The following is an 8,331-nucleotide window of genomic DNA, read 5'->3' as shown; positions in this document are numbered from 1 at the left end:
GAAGGTTAACGTTAGGTTATGACTATAACCAAGTTCTGTTAGTTAGGGGCGATGCTTGGCATCGCTACTGCACTATCTCGCGTACGTGCACGCGTACTGAATAAACCACAAATGTACCTCTAATACCAGTATTAGTCTGACCACACCCCTCATCAGCTTACCTTCATAAGCAGGTGTGTGGTCACCTGCTCTCCTCCTTCCCAAGCTTTCACCACAAGGTGAGGACAAGGGCTGCAGCGGCGTCCGATGCCAAGCATCGCCCCTAACTAACAGAACTTGGTTATAGTCATAACCTAACGTTCTGTATCGTTAGTGGCTTAGCTTGGCATCGCTACTGCACAAGGGAGGCCAAGCGGAGCCACTTGGCTGACAAATACACCCCGCTGACAGCCCCCCAAAACCATCAGAACAGGGAGGGCCGAGCCCCCCCGACCCCCCCTAATGGAGGGTAGCCCCCCTATTAGGGACGTCACGGGAGGGCGACGGACCCGACCGTGCGAAGAGGCACTCAAGCAACTCAACGCACAGGGTGAGCAGACCGTGGCTTGACCCCACGACTACACACACGCACAACCCGCATGCCACCCGGGAACGAACGGAGGAACAACCTCGTTACTGCCCCCAGAATCACGGGGTCAAGGGCAAACCCAACCCCGTGGCAAGGCCGTAGCAGCGGAGCACGAAGGAAGACCCAGACCCACCAAAAGGACTGGACTCCCTGGAATGGGGGCCCGGAGAAGTCCATGATGCCAGCATCAAGACCCCACCAGGTGGGCACGTAGTGCCCCGCCCCCCACATCGCCAGCGTATTCGGACAAAGGCCCCTCAGTTACTGCACCTGGTATTCCCAGGCGGAACCAACCAGGCCAGAACCTGCCCAGCTTCCGAGATCGGACGAGACCGGGCGTGTTCAGGTCGGTATGGCCGTAAGCCGAGCGGGCCCCGTCCCCCCAATAGTACACCGCCTGGCACACTGACCCTGCAGAATAGGCAGTCAGCATGGCCGTAAGCACACAAAAAAGGTTAACCAACGGAAGCAGGCAGCACACCGGGGAAAAACCAGGCAACAGGCTGTTAACCCTAGCCTGGAGACTGCGGACGAGACAGGCGCCAGAGGGGACAGCTGAACACAGCCGCCCCGGCGGAAGGAGCGTAAGCTGGCGGTGTTGCATGACCAAGCCTCCATTTAACAACCCCCACCCAGAGGGGTCGAGGCAGAGAAGGCTGACACGATTGGCAGACGTCATGAACGTGCAGGGGCACCCTCAAACGGTGAACCCGGGAGTTGACACTGCTCCAACACACCAGGGAATCAACCACCTCGGTGTTACCCAATGCGGTGGTTGTTCCTATAACCCCTCAAGAAAAAACTCCAAAACACACCTGCGGGTATACACCGGCTATACCGCAGTACAAGTGTTTCAGTTTCCAAAAAGGGTTAACCCAGGCCTACGGGTCGCAAACATCACTTCGGACCGGGCCTGGCGGTACGGGAAGCACAGGGTCACCAGAGGAGGTCAAAAAACCACCCCCACAGGCCCCTCTTCGCCATGCGTGAGAGAGGAGCGAAAAATAATGGAGAACCAGCCCCTAAGCACACCGTACCTGGTATTCCCCGGCGGTCTCCCAACCAAGTACTAACCAGGACCAACCTGTGTAGCGGCCGAGATCCGACGAGATCGAGCGCATACAGAATGGCATGGCTGTAAGCCATGACGACAGTGCTGAGTAAAAACATACCCAACCAGGGTCTCCATAGCGCTTAACCCTGTGACACCCAGACCGACCTGGCATTTTTCCCCCTGAAAAAAGCCCAAGTCCCTCAGGGTACCAGAACAGCAGATCTGCATCCCCGGCGGACAACGGGTTCAACTGATCTGGACCAGCGTGACCAGAACCAGTCCCGTGCCCTAACCACGCCGACATGCCTACTCCAGGAGAAGGGCAGATATGCGTGTTGATCTTAACATGAAAAGAAGGCGCCACCCAGACGTCGGGACGAACCGCGCCTGGTGGCCCACCCCAAGGGCGTGAGACCCCACTACATATGTTCAGATCCATCCCGTCATCATCCCCCAGACATGAACGAGAATCCGTCGACAACCCACCCAGGTCATGGGATGTGGTCGCCGGAAGAGGAAAAACCCCCATCTCAGTTGCTTTATAAAAACGCTGTTTCAACCACAAGCAACTAAGGCGTGCCAGTCAATCGCCTGTTTACAGCGAGCTAGCACTATACGTGCGTCGGGACACACCCCCATCAATGAACAGGCTATTTAGACCTGTCATTGAATCCCCAAGGCGCCCAGGGGAACGACAAGAGGGGTGTGACACTCCCTAACTCCAACACTTCTGGAATAGAAAGAAGGAAGCATCAACAGTATGTATCCCAGTCTACACAGCCGGGGTAAAAAATGTTCACATTTTTACATCCCACCACCCTCCCATAGGAAAGAGACGGGGATCCCCAGAGAGACTTCCCACGCGAGCTGTACAGATTGAAAAGAATATATTGCACCTTGAGCCATGTAAAAAACTGGTTTTAGGGCCTCCGGGGAAGAGGCACCGAACCCATACACACTCAATAAACGAATTGAATCGAATATACATACAATAGAAAAGGACCCTTCTAGAGGGTCCACTCACTTTGACAATCTGAGGAGGAAGGCTCTGTACTCTGATGGAGGCTTCCTCACATGGAAGAAGGAGTCCGAACTCACAGAAGGCCTGAGTAGGCGCTTGGTGAGGAGGAGCCCTGACCACCCCCCCTGAAAACAGATCCATCACATGGACCTGAACAGCACACGGAAGTCCTACCAACAGAGACGCGCACGGTGACGTACTCTATGGCGGGGGAATTCCTGCGGTGCACACGCCCAATATACCAGGCCGTGGGACCAGGAACTCCCCCCCCCCCCCCCCCCCCCCCCCCCGTAACGTGCCGAACCGCCACGTGACGGGAACCTTGAAGGACAGGGGGTGTACCCCTGACCGACAGAACAATGGGGAGAGGAAAGGTTACCAGTTCACCCCTTTACGACCCCACACCCATGATACGACGTAACGACAAAAAGAGAATATGACACAGTCATAGTCAGCTCTATGAAGCGTTTCACAGCTCCACACAGCGCACGAGCTAACCTGCTATCTGATTTTTACTAAGGAAAAACACAGAATAGAGAGGGCTCTAAGAACCCCGGTCCAACATACACATGTGCTTCTGTGGCCAGTACAACCCAGTTGTAGGTCACATGACACACACAACCCATCATCACCTACAAAAAATGGCAAAAACACTCAACAGAGGAACGCCGTTTTTTTCACAATGAGAGAATACATCATTCTTGATTAGTATCGACCACAGGCCTTGCTAAGCACACATGACAGCAACCAAACCAATTTCCCTTTAGGAAATAAGTTTCTCCAGCAGATTTAGCACAACCTCAGCAATCAAGCTGAGAGTTACATCGTATCCCTACCACACAAAAGACACAATTAATGCACAACATGTCTGATAGGAGGTGATAAAGTCCCCAGGGAACCGGGGGGGGAAACACAATCCTCCTATTTTACCCTCAATACGGCCAGTTAAAACAGGAAAACCTGTTAATGTGTGAACTCACTGTTCATTGTCATTACAGTCTGAGAAAGAACATTCTTTTACTCACTCGTCACCAAGCATAGCTTCATAGGTTAGTTGCCTTAGTAGTGAGTACACGGTACACATAAACACCATGATGTTTCTCACACAACAACCAGATCAATACATCACGATCTGCACGGAGAAGCTAACTGCCAGTGACAAAAACAGCTCACACACAACCCGCAACGTATCTCAAATGCATTGCAACAACACACGTTTTGGGAAAAAACACCGTTATTCACAATACATTTAGCAAGGTAAAACCAGAAGACGTGTTATGAGGTCTGGCCAACCCCGTACCTGCCCGGAACGCAGATCAGCGAAGTGCAGTCACAAGCCACCGTAGAACACAGCCGTCCCGTGTTGTTCGATCCGGGCAGCGTCGCCGCTCCACCAGTCGCTACAGTCCTCTTTGTTGACGCAATCCCCGTCTAGGCTCAGGCAGGGTCGACGAACATCCCCTGTCAAGGATGACGTCGTGGTCAAGAGTGTAAAACATGTTAAAATCAAAGCACGTTCAACAGAATAGCATCAAGCTAACGGCTGCTCCAACCGTTCGGGTGCTATTGCTTCCGCTCGCGAGACGCCGATCTACGACGCACGCGATCAGGAGCGAGCTCCCGGCGGCGCGCGAGAAGCCAAGCTACCCCGCGCCAGGCCACCGACCGGCTAACCGTAAGCTATGAACATGTAAACAATGACATAACACTCACCCAGACAGGCCGCCGTTCTGAACCCTCCTCACTTTTTAAGAGAAAAGAGAAAACAAGACGTCAACACCGCTTCACAACGGTGACATTAACACGTCCGGCGGAATCAGCACAGTACCAACTGGCCTGTATAGCTGACTTTGAACATGAATCTGCCGCTATCGCACATTACATGCACATATCCCCTCGTGAAGGAATACTCTCATTTGGATATGAAAGATGGGGTCTTAACACGGTGACAGAGAGAATCCACTCGTCCAGAACACACAGGGATCACCAGTGTCAATGGTCGCGGCCCACTAGTTAAAACTATAATGGTCGCCAGACCAAGGCCTTCTGTCGCCTAGACGGCTAAACAAAGGACCCTAGCCTGGGGCCGGTTTCCATAAACTTTGTCAAGTAGCCCCCATAGCACTAACAGACAAGTGGAGCCCGCCAGCAAACACTACTCACCCAACCTGGAACGCACCGCTCCTCACAACAGCGGCATGTCCGACAGTTCAGCTGTGGCCTGACAGGTTTCACCCCAACAAACACAGCAAGGAACTGCAGTTGAGAAGCATGCAGCGGCGTGCTCCCAATACGAAAACCGGTGGAGGGTTTGTAGAATGATCATCATCTTCTAGACACTCCAGTACGAAGACAATATCGCCGTATTTTCTCGAAAATAGTGAGAGAGAAAATAAAGATATGATGTCAACGTATCCTTGTTTCCCAAGCTGTTCCTAATCCAATTTCTTCCATCATGGTGTCAAGTGTGGGGATCTACCGAGGCACCTCTTCCTTGTGGTGAAAGCGAGAAGGAGGAGAGCAGGTGACCACACACCTGCTTATGAAGGTAAGCTGATGAGGGGTGTGGTCAGACTAATACTGGTATTAGAGGTACATTTGTGGTTTATTCAGTACGCGTGCACGTACGCGAGATAGTGCAGTAGCGATGCCAAGCTAAGCCACTAACGATACAGAACCCTTTACTATCACACAACCGACGACAATGCTCCATCATTAGAATCTCCGCGGATGCGGAGCTAATGATGGAGCATCGCCGTCGGTTGTGTGATAGTAAAGGGTTAACCTTCTGTCGTGTGGCAGTGAAAGGGTTAACCTGCCAGCAGCATCCATGCTGTGTCTGAAATATCATACTGTGTACTTACTGTACTACTTAGTAGGTGTTTCCAGTATACTAATCAATTGGAGTTTATTATCAGTAAAATGGCAGAACAAAGAGCTTTTCATGCAGAGTTGTCATCGTATAAAAATTGATATTAATGCATTCCTACTGCTGTTCAGTACAATAGGATGTATTGTATACAGTTACCAGCGTTCAGTTAAATCCTTGGTCTGTGCCAGTGGTTCATAATCTTCACTGTCTTAAAACATTCCTACTTCTCAGCGCACACACACACACACACCTAGACACACACACCTAGACACACACACCTAGACACACACACCTAGACACACACACACACACACACACACACACACACACACACACACACACACACACACACACACACACACACACACACACACACACACACACACACACACACACACACACACACACTTACCTCCACGAGCTAAAGGGTCATTCTGGTTATTTTCAGCCTTTGCCATCTGCTGGCGTCACACTATTCCATCCCTTCCAAAATCAGTCAGTTGGATGATGAATCGGTATCAAGTTTTCACAAAAATCAGGAGTAAACTTCATTGTGCAAAACATAATTTCCTCCCAAATTCACTAAGTAGTATCTACTAAAAATCGAATGAACAAATAATGACAATGAAAGGATAAAATAAAATATATATCAAACATTTAATTTATGCAGCACATTTACTGTGCCCTGTACAGGCTCTGTTGTGTGTTAACAATATAACTAATCTAATTGGCTGAATACATTTGAGAAATCTGACAAGATGTGTATATTGATGTTTGTGATATATAAAGGGACTGTCGCTACAAAAATTAATTATCCATGGGGGTTACTTGCCATTCAATGTGTAATATTTCAATGGGGTAATGTCTGAAATTATATTAATGTTTTATAACATTCCATAGATAGTTTTACTTTCAGGCCAGCTTATTTTTTTTGTATAGTTTTTTATTTGTATTTAAACTTTTTGTTTTAAAATGTGCTATAGATAACATTTAGCCACTAGATGTAGCACTAGAGCACCAGCAAGCCGTTTATCAGGTGCATTCCACGTGTGCAAAGGGGAAGTAGGGAGGGGATACATGCATGCAACATGTAAACAACATACATTTGGGCCCCGCCAAAAAATTTTAAATAATAAATTGAAGAATCAATATTTTTAGCGGGGGGGAAAGCTAATACTTTAGGTGTGGAATAAAAATACTTTTATTCCACACCGTTCTAAAAGCTCTGTGGATGTATTATTATTTTGTAATGATTACATACAATCTATGTAATTGTGTTATCTATAGCATGAACTAACGACAAAAAGTGTTAAGTGATATCAGTGATCATCTTCCTATTTTTGTGATTCTACATAATTAAAGGTAAAATGTTCAGTTGATGTAAGTGAACCTTCTTGTAAAATTGTAAGAATTAGGACACCAGAAAGAATGGAGGCCTTAAAGATGGACCTTACAAACTACAACTGGGATGAGGTGTATGTTGACGATCCAAATCAGGCATATGATGCATTTTTGTTGACGTTCACTGAGCTATACAACAAACACTGTCCTATTAGAACGAGCTGGGTGAAGGATAAATATAAAGGAAAGCCATGGATGACCAAAGCTACGCAAAGGGCCTGCAAAAAGAAAAACTTACTTTACAAGAAATATTTACAACTGAGAACAAGTAAAAGCGAAGAAAAATACAAGCTGTATAAGAACAAACTGACTTCCATTATGAGAGTACAGAAGAAGGAATACTACAATAAAATGTTAGAGGACAGTGCATATAATATACAAAAGACCTGGAAAATAATCAATCATATTATTCGGAATAGAGGCTATAAATCTGAATTTTCTAAATAGCTCAGATGCTAAAGTGGACAATGTAAAAAGCATTGTTGAAGATGTCAATGACTACTTTGTGGCTGTTGGAACTACATTGGCCAGCAAAATTGTTGTGCCTGAGGATAAAAAAGATATGTTTAATAATCTTATTAATGGTAATATCAGTTCTATGGAGATAAACATCAAATGGACAATTACAGACCAGTGTCCCTACTTCCTCAATTTTCTAAAATATTAGAGCATTTTTTTGTGAAACAACTGGATCTTTTCATTGGCAAATACAAAATACTGAGTGAACACCAGTATGGGTTTAGGGAAAATAGAACTACTACATATGCAGAGATGGAGATGGTAGAAGAAATAACTAAAGCAGTTGACAAGTGTTCTATTGGTATTTATATTGACCTACAGAAGGCTTTTGATACAATAGAATGAGACCCAATGCAGCCATTGTAAAGCGCTCTTATCGCCCCAGGGATATGGTGCGCAGGGCTTTCCACCCTCCCCCTCACGCTGTTGAGGTGCACAAGAGCCTTCACCTGTTGTGTCCTTGTTCTGCGCCTTTAGATTTTTCTTAGGCGCTCACAGGACCTCATGGCTACCAGTCAATTGTTGGTTTGTCACGGTGGGCCTAACAAGGGTAAAGCGCTGTCAAAACAACGGCTGTCACATTTGTTGTGTGAGGGCATCGCCCTTTCTTTGTTATACCTTGGCTGGACAGGTCCCCCCCCCACAGGGATCAGAGCGCACTCTACTGGTGGAGTGGTGGCTTCTTCTGCCCTGCTCAGAGGGTCTTCTGTCCTGCTCAGAGGGTCTTCTGTCCTGCTCAGAGGGTCTTCTCCTGCTCAGAGGGTCTTCTCCTGCCCTGCTCAGAGGGTCTTCTCCTGCTCAGAGGGTCTTCTCCTGCTCAGAGGGTCTTCTCCTGCTCAGAGGGTCTTCTCCTGCCCTGCTCAGAGGGTCTTCTCCTGCTCAGAGGGTCTTCTCCT

Source organism: Notolepis coatsorum, assembly GCF_963971535.1.
Source record: "Notolepis coatsorum genome assembly, chromosome: 4".
Classification (NCBI taxonomy): Eukaryota; Metazoa; Chordata; class Actinopteri; order Aulopiformes; family Paralepididae; genus Notolepis; species Notolepis coatsorum.
Note: the sequence above shows the minus strand (reverse complement) of the source record.